Source organism: Dermacentor variabilis, chromosome 1 (genome assembly GCF_050947875.1).
Source record: "Dermacentor variabilis isolate Ectoservices chromosome 1, ASM5094787v1, whole genome shotgun sequence".
Lineage (NCBI taxonomy): Eukaryota > Metazoa > Arthropoda > Arachnida > Ixodida > Ixodidae > Dermacentor > Dermacentor variabilis.
In genome coordinates, this window is record NC_134568.1 from 57,097,881 (window position 1) to 57,114,678 (window position 16,798).

At 44.5% G+C, this 16,798-nt stretch overlaps 1 long non-coding RNA gene across 1 annotated transcript in view; it reads right to left on the reverse strand.

Moving 5' to 3' along the window:
- Positions 1-2,815: 2,815 nt before the first annotated feature.
- Positions 2,816-16,798, reverse strand: part of LOC142578022 (uncharacterized) — a 28,680-nt gene continuing 14,697 nt past the window's right edge. The window contains exons 5-6 of the long non-coding RNA XR_012827142.1: positions 7,192-7,673; positions 2,816-3,130 (exon numbers count right to left, since the gene is read on the reverse strand). This is a non-coding gene — a long non-coding RNA (uncharacterized LOC142578022). The remainder of the gene's footprint in view (positions 3,131-7,191; positions 7,674-16,798) is intronic.

Here is a 16,798-nt window from a genome sequence, read left to right on the forward strand (position 1 = left end):
CTTACCAGTACTCACCTACGGGGCAGAAACCTGGAGGCTTACAAAAAGGGTTCTTCTGAAATTGAGGACGACACAACGAGCTATGGAAAGAAGAATGATAGGTGTAACGTTAAGGGATAAGAAAAGAGCAGATTGGGTGAGGGAACAAACGCGAGTTAATGACATCTTAGTTGAAATCAAGAAAGAGAAATGGGCATGGGCAGGACATGTAATGAGGAGGGAAGATAACCGATGGTCATTAAGGGTTACGGACTGGATCCCAAGGGAAGGGAAGCGTAGCAGGGGGCGGCAGAAAGTTAGGTGGGCGGATGAGATTAAGAAGTTTGCAGGGACGGCATGGCCACAATTAGTACATGACCGGGGTTGTTGGAGAAGTATGGGAGAGGCCTTTGCCCTGCAGTGGGCGTAACCAGGCTGATGATGATGATGATGATGATGATGATGAATTTTCATCTGCACAGAGGCTAATACAACGAAACAGCAGCTGAGGCCAAATTTACTTTACGAATATAGCGCCTACAAAACATATCCCTTTCTTTATTTCGTATCCCCTGCTTGGCCAGCCAGGGTTGTCTTTCCATGCCCAGCCGCGACGCTCTGTAGCGGGCGATGCGCGGGATGCGCTATACACGCCCACACTGTGGAGAAGGCTGGCGCCGGGCGGTTCCAACTTGAAGAAGGTTTAGCTTGCGCTGCTTGGATCATGCCTTGTTTTTTGGGATCGCCTAGCCGTAGTTGAAAACACAAAATCAGCTTGCTATTTTTAATTTAGGATAGAGGGGAAGCCAAGATAAAATATTTTAATCACCCGCACGCAACAATTACGCGCCTTTCGGCACGAAATTGCTTAAGGCTTGCGTTGGAGCTTGTTAAAATAACAATTAAAATACAGAACTGCAGAATTAAGAGACACAGGGAGAGGAAAATTGTGTGCAGAAACGCCGAAGCACAAAGAACTATGTGCAAATCAAAAAACATGGGCAAATCAAAAAGGTAAAACAAAAGAACGTGTCGCAAAAGTATGACAAACATGAAAGCATAAATGCTGCTTGACACTTGCCACTTTATCAGCACTTTGCCTATGCTCTGCTCATTCGAGCCAACTACTCTACATCTACGCATGCTCCATATCTTGCTGGCTGCCCAGAAAAGACAATTGCCTGTCAATGAGCGCAATTGATAGTGAACTTGCACATACTGTGTCGTGTCTTCCTGAGAGCATATTGCTTACTTCTACAATAATTCTTTTGAGCCTGTCTCTACTGCATGCCACCACTGTTGTGTCCTTAAAATTCGTGGTACATTTACACATTGAGCAGTGGAGAGCGAGGTTTCCCTCTATTGCCACTCTTTTACACAAGTTGAAATGGTTGAAATATCAAATACCGAACTATTGAATTTTTGTCCATAAATTATTGAAATACCTCTGCAGTCTCACTCTCTCATCGCCATCAAAAACTAATAGATATTATAGGTCTGAGTATCGAATTTAATTGTGTAATCACAACATATCTTGGATAAGCTAGTGAAGACTACCTTGTCAAATGTTCAGAGCCATTACTGTACCATTACAACAGTGACAAACTTTTATCCGGTCGCGTGTGCCACTTATGATGTCATCTGTTAGTTTCATTTTTGGGTTGTTTCTACTTAAGTTACATGAGCACATGTTTTCTTTACAATGAAGCTGTTAATGCGACTAGTGCTTGAAAATGTTATGTGCCAGTTTTCACGGTTTTCTGACAAGACTAAAACACTCCCAAAGTTTATTATGTAATAGTTATGCGGAAGCCCGCAAGGTGGAGAGAATTAATTAATAAAGGGAAATGAGACATCCACTGAAACGTAGCAAATTGCTACAAGGGAAACCCCTATATTGGTTTTCTCAAAAATAAAGCCTCGCAGTTGAAGAAAAATTCGTCCTGGTCCGGTGCTTGAACCCGGGACCACCACCTTTCTGGGGCAGCGACTCTACCATCTGAGCTATCCAGGTGGCTAGCAGATGGCAGGACGAAGTCGACTTTGTCAACAACTCGAAGCAAAGGCAAGAGTTTGACGTAATAGTTCTGTGGAAACCCGCAAGGTGGAAAGAAGTAATTAATAAAGGGAAATGAGACATCCACCGAAACGTAGCAAATTGCTACAAGGGAAACCCATACGGGTTCCTCAAAAGTAAAGCCTCGCAGTTGAAGAAAAATTGGTCCTGGTCCAGTGCTTGAACTCGGGACCACCGCCTTCCCGGGGCAGCCACTCTACCATCTGAGCCAACCACCATCTGAGCTATCCAGGTGGCTAGCAGATGGCAGGATGAAGTCGAATTTGTCAACAACTCGAAGCAAAGGCAAGAGTTTGATGCAATAGCTCTGCGGTAGCCCGCAAGGTGGAGAGAATTAATTAATAAAAGAAAATGAGACATCCACTAAAATGTAGCAAATTTCAACAAAGGAAACCCATTCCTCGAAAGTAAAGCCTCGCAGTTGAAGAAAAATTCATTCTGGTCCGGGACTCGAACCCAGGACCACCGCCTTTCCGGGGCAGACGCTCTACCATCTGAGCTAACCAGGCGGCTAGCAGATGGCAGGGTGGGGGACAGCCTTTATACTTGCACAAATGTCATGCATTTGCATCCTTCTGCTTGTTTCAGTTCTACGCTCCACTGCCTGCAATGGTTTGGTACCAAACAAGTACTCTCTGTGCTTGCCCCTTATTTGCTTAAGTAAGTGTGTATTGTGAACGCCGTCAAAATGGACATATGCCAGGCCACACCTTGCAGCATGATGCAGCCAGGTAGCGAGTAGGACTTTGGGAGAAGAAAAAGAAATGGGGATGAGTTTATGCAGTGCTATATGTATTTACATATTTACAAACAACATTGACTGACATGACTAATTTAACAATGTATATCCTTCGCTGGCAGTTGTTCGCCAGTGTAACCCAACGGTGTTGTCGAACCATGGGCCTTTGCTCTCACTTGCCACAGTGCCATCTAGAGAGACTTGGAACGATCTGGGAAAGAATTGGTGCGGTCACCCTTGAAAGAGTCCCTCGATGAATGGACAGTTAGCATCCTGTGGTTGATGTTTCCTTGGTTGTTTCTGCACTCACTCAGCTCCCAGGCAAAGCTTTGCTTCTGTGAACAAAGAGGGGGAATTGCAACAGTTGGGCATGCAGTAGCACGCAGTGTTGCCACAGGTCGTTAAAAAAAAAAACAGTAGTAGATTGTTCATGCTGGCAAAAGAGGTATTTTAAATTAAGTTCTTGCTACCACAGTTTGGGACGGTGCTTATTAATGCTAGTTCTGCAATGTGCCATCTGCAGAGCAGTAATACAATACAAGGACCTCTGAAGTGGCGTATGGGATTTGAAAAAGCAGCAGATAGCTGGGCTAGTTGTAAAATCTACATTTCATATGTCTGCAGCACTTGAAAGAAATAGGAAAAATAAGCAAAGAGGAAAGAAGATGCAAGTACAGGTAGGACTCTTCTTTTATTTCTTCTATTTCTTTCAAGCGCTGGAAATGCATGAAATGGTGATTTGAAAAACCACACAGTGCACAGAGAATCTTGAACACCCTAACTATTAAAAAGATGCTTTGTTCCAACCTTCAAACCAGTTTTGGAAGATGACAGGTGACATCTGGTACCTGAAGTAGGTGTGCTTTCGGACTGTGCTTTAAGCCAAAAAATTAAAAAAGGCACTTTTCACTCCTTGCTCGTGCTTAGTAAAAGTTGATAGTGTGTTTGCAGTGATTTCCTTATTTATTTATTTTTCATTTATTAATACCTACAGTCCCCCAGGCACAGGGTTTTTTACATGAGGGGTGTGCCGTTAAAAGATGATTCAGTGGGAACCTTGAAATCATGTTAATCAGATTGGAGCGCAGCACCTTTGGGAATAAGAGTATTCCAGTCCCTTGCAGTCTTAACAAAAAAGGAGCACAGGTGAACAGCAGTCTGCAGAATTAACAAGGTGCTTAAAAAGGAATGCTAAACCTTGTAAAGGCACAGCTTAAATCTAAGATGGCTTAGGTCTAGGTTAACAAGGTGTGCTTCAGGTTTTAATTTTGTGATGCTGGCATAGCAAGAACAGTCGGAGTTAATGTAGTGAGCTGTGTGCTTCGAGTTTATCAGAACTTTTAGATTGGTGTGGGTCCCAAGTAGAGCATGCATAGTCCAACTGAGGCTGGACACATGAGATAGGTAGTAGTTTCATGGTGGGAAGAGCAAGACGCAAGTATTGTCGAAAGTATCAAAGGGTACAATTGGCTTCGTTAGTTATCTGTTACATGAGAGTACCCAGAAAAGCTGCCTGAACGTCGGGCACCAAGGTACTTGCATGTGTCAACACAGTAGAGTTTTAAAATAGGGGCCCCAAACGTTTTGTGGCCCCAAAGAAATAGCGTCGAAGCCACTGCGCATGTGTGAGACGCAAACTGCATTCAGGTTTTGCGTCAACAAACATGGTTTGTAGACGCAAAACCTAGGACTGGAAACATGGTTTGTTGAAGCGACGGCACTAACCTAGGACTGAACTGGGCTCAATTTGTGGTAACGCATGAAGTTTGTAAGCTAGGAGAAGTGACTGCGTGGTTATCGCTTTCTCTCAGCTAATGTGTGTAATGAAGATCGATTCATTAGGTGCCGCTGATTCCAAATTCAATTGTCGATTTCATGGCTCGTAGGCCTAACACGGTAAGACCTGGCTGGTGAAGGCACATAAAGTTGGTTACTCAAAACTAAGTGCAACAATATGCTTGCTACTAACAGGATAACCTTTAACCTGCAATGAAATGCAAAAACACGAGTCGAAATTTCTCTTCTTATCATAAAATGGTATATTTTATTTATTTATACTAGCTTTTCTTTGACGCCGTAGTGGTGCTGCAAATGCAAGACACTATCCACCAACAAAAAGCCCTATTCTAAATCTCTTCACTCCTGCATGCCCCAATGCTAACACCTGCAAAGCTTTTTGGGGCCCTTTTCCAAAACTCTCTGGTATACTTCAGTGTACTAGATTTTGTTGAAAGTAGCAGAAAACTAAAAAAAAATTTATGAAGTAGCAAATTTCACTATCATTTTTATGGAAGATGCCATAAAAACACAGAACAGTTAAGAATGTCCAACGCGAATGTTTCATAAACAAAATGTTTTTGCGCAGTTTTCACCAGACCATCACTAAGGGTTAGCTGTGGTGTGGATTATGTGTTTTTGCTCCCGATTTCGAGCTCGTAGAATCGCTTGGGGGTCTGAAGGTCCTGCTTCTTGCCTGACATATGAGTGTAAAGGATGCACCACAGCAAAACTTTCGCGATACTGTGACCGCAACCTGTGTGTTCCACCACAAGGCAGTTGAGTGGGGCTTTGATTGTGCCTCTGCTTCGCGTCATCATTTTTGACACCAAGCACACTCTAAATCTCTAGAGACTGCAAGCCTCATTGATAAGGAACACACAACAACTTCCACAATACTGCGGGTGCATTTGGTGTTCTACCGCCTGTGGTGATGGTGATTTATTGGTATCCCCTTCGAAGAAGAGGGGCGACAGTCACCTAGCCTGCTTGAACTAATAAGGTAATCTATACATATTCGTCAGTCTAGCATTATGTCTTAAGTCATTTTTCTGTTCATTAAAATGTCTATATTTACCTTGTACAGTTACCTATGCCTGTAACAGATTCGGTCTTATTAATATCTTCCCTGCTTTTTTTCCTCGACAATTCTCTTGTTTATCTAAAGCTGACGAGTTGATGCTTCCCGCAGTTCTGAAACGTGCTGTAAAATGCAATAACTGTTTGGCATGAGTTAAGCGGCTACGGCTTAAGCGGTCAGCCAATACATTAAGTTCAATGGTGACAGGGCAGGGGCTTCATCGCTCCTATATTTAAACCGAAATCACTTATTAAGCTGGTACATATTAACGAGGTTTTACTTTAAATAAAAAGAAACTGCCGAGACCAGAGTTTCTCGGTATCAAGGCTTTGAATGTCGCATCGGTTATCTTCCCTGCCTTGAGCACAGTGGCCAGAACGTCCTTTATTTCCCTTTCAAATATCCCTGTAGGATTGCTTGGAAGCTGTGCATAAAAATTAGAGTTGAACAATTGATGTATATCTTTTGGCTATGTAAACGCTCCAGTCAACTACCACCACCGCACCACCATTGTCCACCGACTTAATGACAATTGTTTCATTGTCCCGCATTGTTCACAATGCTTCGTCTTCCTCTTTTGAAAGGTTACTGCGAATGGGATGATACCTCTCATACTCTTTTATAATGTTGAACCTTTTGAACCACGCAAACGTACATGTCCAAGTATATGTCGCATTGTTGACCAGAGTGTGTATTCTGAGAGTGTCCACCTCATGGTCATGTCTATTTCATTTGCTGTTGAAGTTCTGATTGGCTAGGTTGGGGCACGTGTGAGGAAGAGACAGGTGCCCCCAGCCAATCGGCACTTCAGCAGCAGACAAAATGGACATTCACAGAATACACCCCCAGGTGTTCACGACTTATCGGAGAGTCCAGGAAGCTGATCATGACTCATTTCTGCAGTTGTGCGGTCATAAAAGTGTTCAGGCGTAAATATTTGCGAAATCCTCCAACTCATGTAATAACTTAAACTCATTCATCCTTCTGGATGCCACACAATATGAGCTACTTGACAAGTTCATGGCATTTGAGACATTGTACATTCTCTTGCACTCTTTTTACTGGCTTCTCCAGGTCAATCGGCCAGTTTAAATTCAAGATTATGTCTTTCAAAATCGGTGCTGGTGGCTGTAGCGACATTGTCATGTTTAAATTCCTGTCCTTGTTGTTTCTGGATGGAAACATTTTTCTTCCTCTCATATTTTACCAGTTCCAGTGCTTCTGATTCCATGAGATTTGATTGACTTAGCTGCCGGTGCTCCTCACTTTTAAGGTACGCGATCCTACACACACTTTGTTGTGCCATCACCCCAGCGAGCCCAAACGAGGCTTCCTGCAGTATACTTCATTGTTCTCTTTCGTTTTCATCAAATGTGTCCATTGCTGGCTTTTGTTTTACCTTAAGGCCCTTCGGTGCCACACCTGAGGCCAAATATTTATTCAAATTAGGGGCATGCATCTCAAATTGCACCCACTTGTCAACGGTTTTCCTCAATGTCATGAACTCATGGCACCAATAAGTGCCAGATTGGGCCATACCTACAGTGTTGGCTAGTCAATCTCTGAGTGTTGACATCCCACGGCTCTGGGCACGTCGAGTGTGTTGTCTCCCAGAGAGGACGGAGACCGCTGTCTTATGGGCTTCCAGGCAACCATTCACGAAGTGATCAAGCCAAGATCCCCACGACAGTTCGCCATCCCGCAGGAGCACGTATCTTGACTGACTGGCAATGATGGCCACTCCCTTGAAGCTGAGGTGCACACCACCAGCTGCAAGTACTCTGGTGCAGGGCAGCCCCTGAAACTTGTGGTCAATGTAGCGTGCTATCCTTGTCCACCGACAGTAGTTCCGAAAGAAAGGCATTGAACTGGCATGCCTCTTTGTTGAAGTGCTCGATCCATGTTCTGCAACCTATGGCTCGGTGTGGGTTTGGGGTCCTCAGCAGCACCATGGTGATGAACACCTTCTTGTTCTTGTTCTCAGGGCGCAGCTTTCAAGTAGTAGCCAGCAGCTTTTTGTACTGCTGAAAGATAATGTTACCAGACTTAAGAGGCCAGGTCTTTTGTGGCCACACGCGTGCATACACGCACTTGTGTGTGTGTGTGAGTGTACTTGGCTTCATATGGCTTTATATGGTGATAATTAACAAAATATCAGGCCCCTCACTTTCCCTTCTTGTTACACACACACACACACACACACACACACACACACACACACACACACACACACACACACACACACGCACGCGCACGCACGCACGCGCGCGCGCGCAAGCAAGCAAGCAAGCGCACGCACACGCACACACGCGCGCGCACACATACGCGCAAGCAAGCAAGCGCACGCACACGCACACACATACGCGCAAGCAAGCAAGCGCACGCACACGCACACACATACGCGCAAGCAAGCAAGCGCACGCACACGCACACACATACGCGCAAGCAAGCAAGCGCACGCACACGCACACACATACGCGCAAGCAAGCAAGCGCACGCACACGCACACACATACGCGCAAGCAAGCAAGCGCACGCACACGCACACACATACGCGCAAGCAAGCAAGCGCACGCACACGCACACACATACGCGCAAGCAAGCAAGCGCACGCACACGCACACACATACGCGCAAGCAAGCAAGCGCACGCACACGCGCACACATACGCGCAAGCAAGCAAGCGCACGCACACGCACACACATACGCGCAAGCAAGCAAGCGCACGCACACGCACACACATACGCGCAAGCAAGCAAGCGCACGCACACGCACACACATACGTGCAAACAAGCAAGCGCACGCACATGCACACACATACGTGCAAGCAAGCAAGCGCACGCACACGCACACACAGGGGAGAAGGGAAACCGAGTGGCTCGGTTTTTGTTATTCGTGATCATCTAAAGCCAACATACAATGAAGAGAGAAAGAAAGATTTCTGTGACAATGGCCAGACACTGGCTGAAACGGTCGAAAGGACAACATTTTACACATTCATCTGTTCCTTTTGTATGCTTTTAAAACAAGGGGATCATTTGGAGAAACAATCACTTGGTGTGCACGTGTGCACCCCCCAATTTCTCATTGACATTTGTCATCTAATGATAATGATTGATAAGTTGATTAATTCATTAAGAATAATTATCTAATTAGGCAGAATGCCAAGAAACAATCTATCTTCAAGCAACGGCAAACAACATTACCTTGGTTCGGCCCAGCTATGTGACATTTGCATATATTTATATATATGTAAGAAATTTATCAGTGAGAGTTATTCTTGTCATCGAGAGATCTCATTATCAATCACACATGATGAACCCTTACATATAGTGTTTTCAAAATGTTTTGAAGCATGTTACTAAAATGAGACAAATATTGCTAAAGTTCTTGCTAAAGCTCTCAAAATTTTAAGTAATGCATGCATGTTGGAAAACTATATAATGTAAGCTAACGCGATGTAATTCATTCACATGGACATTTCATATTTGTCTAACATCCGTGGAGGTGACGGATGACGATTGAATTTAGCAGCAGGGTGTTGAGAGTTTTTACTTTACTAATATAATTACATAACGAATGATGACTGCTTCAGTTCTGCATTTACCTTCAGACTGTAAGATTACAAATACCGAAAAAGATCACAAATAGCCTAGTTCTCCTAGTTCATGATAAAACTAAATTCTGCGGAATGCGCTTGGCCTCATGTTCTTAACATGGCGATGACAATTGCACTAACCTTATACAGGTTAAATACTATGCTTCCATCCTTGATCTACCTGAATACTGCCTACTAAAGTATTGATTGGTCCGAAAGCCGTGCTAAAAGGAAACGGTTTATACGATTCACTTGAACAAGCTCAGCCACTCTGATATTGACGCCTTTATGTATAGTCGATCATCTCTTATTCACCTGCTGTGCTCCAAGTGTGAAGATAAAATTTATTGCAATTGTTTTTGGTAAATTGTTTTACTGCTACGCTTGTGATCATCCACCAAACAGGCATTTAGTGATACTGCAGAATCTGCAGTGTTTAATTCCTATTAATATCACTATTGCAAAGAGTAAATAAATAGTATATCAATTTTGCAAGCATAATGATAAACGAAGCGTTATAATCCCTTTGATGAAATATGTTTTTCCAATCGTTCCTTGTCTGCGCAAGGCTCTCGCCTAAACTGTGCCTCGATAAGGCCAAATCAAAATGCGCCAATCATCTTAACGCGCTCGCTTGCTCGTGAGGAGTTCATAACTCGAAGGACCACTCATTGGCGTTCAATTGGACATATAGTGTTCTCTATTTGATACAACTATTTAATACACACGTGGTGTGAAGTCTGTGATGACCACTGTGCTGTAAAGCACAATCACAATGTGAAGACTAATTGTGTGAAGGCAACCATTTTTTCATCATGGCCACGAAGCCTATGCATCGTGCACCAAGTTTTGGCCACTTGCATTTAGCTTTTGAGTAATAAACTGCGTTTTAAAAGGCCATTTTTGCAGCAACTTTCCTAACTTCGAAGTAGCGAAAATGTCGCCAATGTTTAATTTAAGTCACTAAAAGAAAGCCACCAGTCACTAAATCCCAGCAAACCACAAATGTATCTGCAATGTATGAATTAGGTCTTAATGTCTAAGTGCAAGGCCGACATCTGCTAGACGTCAAAGATAGGTACATATTTGATGGAGAAATCTAGAGTATGTTGCTTTGGCTTAAGAATGAGATATCCTTTAGATTTTAATACATGACTCTAATGTATGTTGTAACAACTTGACATAAAGAGTTTTTCCAATTCAGATATGAATAGTCCTCTTCCCAGAGGGCTTTATTTTTCAGTTTCCCCATGACAGAAATATGTTTTCTCATTTGTTCAAATTATAATTTGAAACTATCACGTCTGCAGATCATATCTGTTCATTTATGTTGCATATTCTTTTATACAATTTAGTTTAAAACTATCACTTATTCAGTATATCACTTGTGTTTGGAAGGTCTAGAAAAAATACACAGCACTTCCTCGTGTGTGAGCATGTGCACATATGTGTGCATACAATGTATCTGTTGTTGCTGTGTGGGCATTCTTCCCATTACATCTATCACAGAGTGTCTTCTGCAAAAGCAATATTAAGATGAAAGCCTTAAGTGGCTCATACCCCCAATGGCCTTGAAAAAAATGCTTCGCACAGTCCAATAATACAATTGATTGATTGATTGAAAACGTTATTATTCCACCGAGCTGAGGTGCCCACCTCTTAACCTACATGTAGGTAGGCGGGGAGGACGAAGCAGTCCCCGCACGTTGAGGACAGTGAGTCTTCATGGCCTCAGTGGCCAGGCGGATTGCTCGACGCTGGTCGTCTTCAGCTTCGCTCTGGAGCAAGGCCTCCCAGGCTTCTCTACTGTCAATGTTTTCCTTGGCCCCTGAGGAGCCAGCACATCCATATTATATGGTCTAGCGTACCATTTTGCTTACAAATTTTGCAGAGGGCGTTATTGTAGTCCCTCGTCTGTGTTAAGTAGATCCCATGTGGTGTTGTATAATTGTTTCCCTGAAGGTGCCGCCAAATGCGAGTGTCCTCCAGAGATAGAGACCGATGCACAGGTGGAAAGATTTTTCTTACGGCTTTGTAATGATCTATAATTTCCATGTACGTGATGATGCTATCTTTGATCCCTGGAACTGGCTGCTCTTGAGTTGCCCGGTGGTAGAGTGCTTGGGCGAGCTCATGAGCGGCTTCGTTGCCTGGGACTTCTTCATGGGCTGGTACCCAAATAAAAGTTATGTCCCTCCTGGGAGGGTTTTTGAGTAGAATGTGGAGAGCTTCTTCCGAGATTCTCCCTTTGTTAAAATTTCAGATTGCGAATTTGTTATCGCATAATATTACTCCCGCTTTTGTACCCGCACAAGCGAGCGCTACCGCAACCTCCTCGGCTGTACAGGCGTCCCTCGTGCACGTGGAGCACGCTATCTTAATGCACCCGTCGCCATCAATCACTGTTGATACCGCAGCCCCGCCTCTGCCGCAAGCAGCGTCCACGTACGCTACTTTATGCGCCGGTGTGTTTTTAAATTTATTTACTAGAGCCCTAGCCCTGTGCGCTGTCCTCTCTTTCTTGTAGATAGGATGCATATTTTCAGGTAGGGGGGCGATTTGGAAGCGTTTACGCACGTCCAACGGAATGTCTTTCTTGTCAGTCGGGGCACCCCTGTCGCATTGGATTCCTACTCATTCCATGATTTTTCTCCCTGTTTTAGGCTGGCCTAATCTTTCCAACTGAGACACTCGTACTGCCTCGGTGAGCTCAACTAGCGTGTTGTGAACCCCCATTTTGAGGAGGAGGTCTGTCGAGGTCGAGTCTGGGAGCCCTAGGGCTCTCTTAACGCTCTTCCTAATAATCGCATCTATTTTCTCCTTTTCTTCTCATTTAAACACAAGATATGGTGTGGCATACGCTATTCGGCTGGTAATGAAGGCTTGCATGAGTCTGAGGAAGCTGTTCTTTTTGAGGCCCCTGCCTTTGAGTGAAATTCTCCTAAAAATCCCCGTGACCTGTGCCGCATACCTTCTAGCTTTTTCATTGTCATGAGGTTGCATCCATTTCTCTGGATATACATGCCCAGAATTCTGATTTCCTCCATCTTGGGAACTTCATTTCCGTTTACGAAAACATTGGTGGGTTTGGTGCTCCCGGCGTGTCCCCTTTGATGTTTTGGCTCAATGATTAACAGCTCCGATTTCTGTGGCGAGCACGCCAAGCCTCTGCTGGCCGCATACTCTTCCACCATATTCGCCACTATCTGTAGTTTAAGTTCAATGGCTGCGTCACTCCCACCGTTAACCCAGATGTTGATATCATCCGCGTACATGCTAAATTTAATTGATTTAATCTTATTGAGTTCCGTCCGGACTGGGGGCCGATCTCTTTCTGAGGTTATTAATCTCTGCTCTAACCTCTGTCGTGGTGATGGGGGCATCGAGATCTGGATTGGGAGGTCCCTCGTAGTCCTTAAACACCTTGCTCTCTGCTTTTCCAAGATATGTCTCTTGGAGCTCACTAATGAGCTCGTCATCTGTGCCAACAAAGCCATGCCTCGCTCTCGCCTGGTTTTTACTAGCTTGCATTTCTTATTTACAAGGGTCGATGAGATGTCTGAGAAGGCTCCAGGTTTTGTAGAGACTCATATTGGCTCCTTCTCATCGAACTTGCTGTACCGATTCTGCTCGTTGAGCTTAATCGCATATGTTTCTATTTCTTTGTTGAGTCTGGCTAGTTCGCGCCGGATAGTCCTGTTCCATCTTTGTGCCTTGAGTCTTCTCTCCAGGTTACTCTTTCTGCTCCACATGTTCAGCAGTTTGCTGTCTAGTGCTGGGAGTGCGTCCTCATCCTCTACAGTTGTAGTCGCTTCCCCTATGTGCGTTTTAAGGAAGTGTCCACTCGTCGATCTTGTAGATATCGTCCGGCAGTGAGGCCTCCTTTCTTATCTCTCTGAATTTATCCCACTCCGTAAATTTCGGTTGTTTGATGCGGCGGAGTCTTGACGCCTTTTCCTAGTGTGAGCGAAATAATAAAGTGGTCACTGCCTAGATTTTGTCCTGTGCTTTTCCACGTTACTGTTCCCGCCATATGGCTTATCGTGAGGTCGGGTGCTGTGTACCTGGTTATACTGTTGCCTGTGCGCGTAGGGACGCATGGGTCAGTATGTAGAGTAAGCCCTAGCGTTTGTATATCTTCCCATGTTCGTCTACCTTTGGGGTCTCTGTATGTATATCCCCATTCCTCGTGAGCCGGGTTGAAGTCTCCCATAAAGATGAGAGGTCTCCCATGCGCGGCTTTGAGTGCTTTGCAGAATAAAGTAATGAATCTAATTTACTTTTGCTTGGGTGTGCTGTACACATTCAGCAGGAATATGCTATCTCTATTTTTCTTCCCTGTGATAATCTCAACGAGAACAGCCTCTGCCTCACTTGGGGAGACATCATGGACAATGGTTGCAATGTTTCGCTTTACGAAGATGGCGACTCAGCATTTATCCCCTTTGCCGCTGTCAAAGCTATGGCAACCTGATAATCTAACAGGAGCCTTTCCCGTTTCCTGCACGACTATGGCTACGGGTGTTTCCTGTTGCAGCTCGAGGTATTGTTGCAGCAACGCTCTTTTCTTCTGGTGCCCCCTACAATTCCACTGCCAGAATGTGGAGGCATTTTTCTTACCCGAATGTTTATCCATTTCTATTAAGAATCGCTTCTATTGCACCGATTTTCTCGCACAGCCTAGCTATTGTCGTGCCTAAGGTATCCATAGACGTGCTTAGGGCGTCTGTCTTGCAAGATTGTTGGTTCACTTGCGCCTGTAATAGCGCAATTGCTCCTCCATTCTGTAGCTGTCCTGCTTTTACGGTTTCGTTTTCCTTGTCCATTTTCATCAGCCACATTTCAATTTTCTTTTGCCAGCTCGCCAGCGGGTTGGTCTCCCCCACCTTTCGTTTGGAAGGGGGTTGTCTCATAAAATCAAAATTCATATCCTTTTCCTCCTGACCAGATGTAGCTGGCACAGGAGCAGGAGGAGTGATGTGGGTGTTGCATTTTGTAGGAGCCTCTGCAGGTACCTTCTCTATTTTTAGCGCGCTCAGCTGATTTTGGGTTTCCCTCAGCAATCATTCTAACCTCATGTTTGCTTTCTTCTGCTCCTCTATTTCTTTCTTAAGTAAGCTAATCTCATCTTTTTCAGCCTGGGAGCCCTTGCTACCAAAGCTTACCAAGTGGGTATTTTATTCTTTCCTTTTTTTTCCCCACGGGTCCTTGGGGTCCCTGGGCAGCAAGCCTGGTCCCCAGCCCTGGTCAGCAGGCCACTTGGCTGGAGTCTGCTGGCAGCCTCCTCCGAACCACGAACTGGACCTCCTTCCGGGTCTCGAGCTAGATCTCGCTCTCGACTGCTGCCCCGCCTTGTTTCTGGTAGCATCCCTTGCTCTGGCTCGGTGCTCCTCTCTAGGTGCCGAGGTGGTGGCCTGGGGCTTGCCTTGAGTCGGGGCTTGCACCTGGAGCTTCTCTTGTTCCATCTTCTTCTCCCATAATTTTTTCTTGATGATGTACGGCATGTGATATATCTCCCGGCACTTGTTGTCGCCTAGGAGGTGGGATTTCTTGCATAGCAAGCATCAAGGCTCGCAGCTGTGATTTGGTTCAGGGTTTTCGGCTCTGCACGCCCAACATCTGACGTCGTTGGGGTTCGGGCAAACATCCGCTTGATGTCCAAGTTTTCCACAGGTGATGCATACTTCATATTTTTTCTTGTATAAGTAGCAGCGTGTGGGGAAGCATTGGAGGTAAACTTCCATCAGCACTTTCCAGTCTTCAAACAGGATCAGTACAGATTTGGATTTCGCCCCAAGTCTTCTGACTCCAATGATCGATGGGTTTTTTCTTATTTCTTCTAAGAGCATCAAGGATTTCCTCGTGAGTTGCATCCAGCAGGATGTCGTGGATCACGCCTTTCCCTCCGCTTTCCGGCATGGCAATGTACGCCTTCATCTCAACCATCGATCCACTGACCTATTGTCATCAGCAATGGCTGACACCCCACTAAGCAAGCAAAAAAAATTATGTGTTACAGGAGTGTAACATGCTGCCGAACTTTTCTTTATAACAAACACGCTACAAAAACCCATGATATGCTGCAATGTCACGCATGTCCACAACAGTTGCAGCACATCACCTTTGCAATATAAATCTGGCATCCCTGAGCTGTATGGGGTATCTGTAGTACGTTTCCAGTTATCATCAGCCTGTCTGTTTAGGTCCACTGCAGAACGAAGGCCTCTCCCTGTGAACTCCGATTACTCCTGTGCTGCGCCAACTGATTCCAACTTGCACCTGCAAATTTCCTAATTTCATCACCCCACCTAGTTTTCTCCTGTCCTCGACTGCACTTCCCTTCCCATGGCACCGATTCTGTAACTGTAATGGTACACTGGTTATCTATCTTACACATTACATGGCATGTCCAGCTCAATTTTTTTCTATTAATGTCAATTAAAATATCGGCTATCCCCGTTTGCTCTCTGATCCACACTGCTCTCTTCTTGTCTCTTAACATTGCACATAACATTCTTCGTTCCATCACTCTTTGCGCGGTCCTTAACTTGTTCTCACGCTTCTTTGTCAACCTCCAAGTTTGTGCCCCATTTGTTAGCACAGGTAGAATGCGGTGATTGTACACTTTTCTTTTCAATAATAGTGGTAAGCTCCCAGTCAGGATCAGGCAGTGCATGCTATATGCACTCTTAGCCATTTTTATTTTTCTGTAAATTTCCTTTTACTGATCAGGTTTCCCTGTGAGTAATTGACCTAAATAAACATACTCCTTTACAGACTCTAGAGGCTGACTGGCAATCCTAAACTATTGTTCCCTTGCCAGGCTATTGAACATTATCTTTGTCTTCTGCATATTAATCTTCAACCCCATGGACTCTTGCACTTTCTCTGTTAAGGTCCTCAATCATCTGTTGTAATTCGTCCCCAGTGTTGCTGAACAGCACAATGTCATCTGCAAATTGAAGGTTGCCGAGATATTCGCCACTGATCCTCACTTCTGAGCCTTCCCAGTTTAATAACTTGAATACTTCTTCCAAGCATGCAGTGACTAGCATTGGTGAGATTGTTTCCTTGCCTGACCCCATTCTTGATAGGTAACTTTCTATTTTTTTTTTTGTGGAGAACCAAGGTAGCTGTGGAATCTTTGTAGATACTTCTGAAGACATTCACATATGCCTCCTGTACTTCTTGATTACGTAATGTCTCTGTGACTGCTGGTATCTCTACTGAATCAAATGATTTTCATAATCTATGTAAGCCATATAGAGAGGTTGATTGCACTCTGCAGATTTCTCGATTGCCTGATTGATGATATGGATGTGATCCATTGTAGAGTTAGAGTATCCCTTCCTGAAGCCAGCCTGTTCTCTTGGTTGACTGAAGTGTTGCCCTTATTCTATAGAAAATTATCTATTTTATACAATACTGAAAGCAAGTTCATAGGCCTATAATTTTCCAATCCTTTAAGTCTCCGTTCTTGTGGGTTAGTATAATCTTGGCATTCTTCCAGTTCTTTGATACGCTTAAACTCACGAGGCATTGCGATAAAG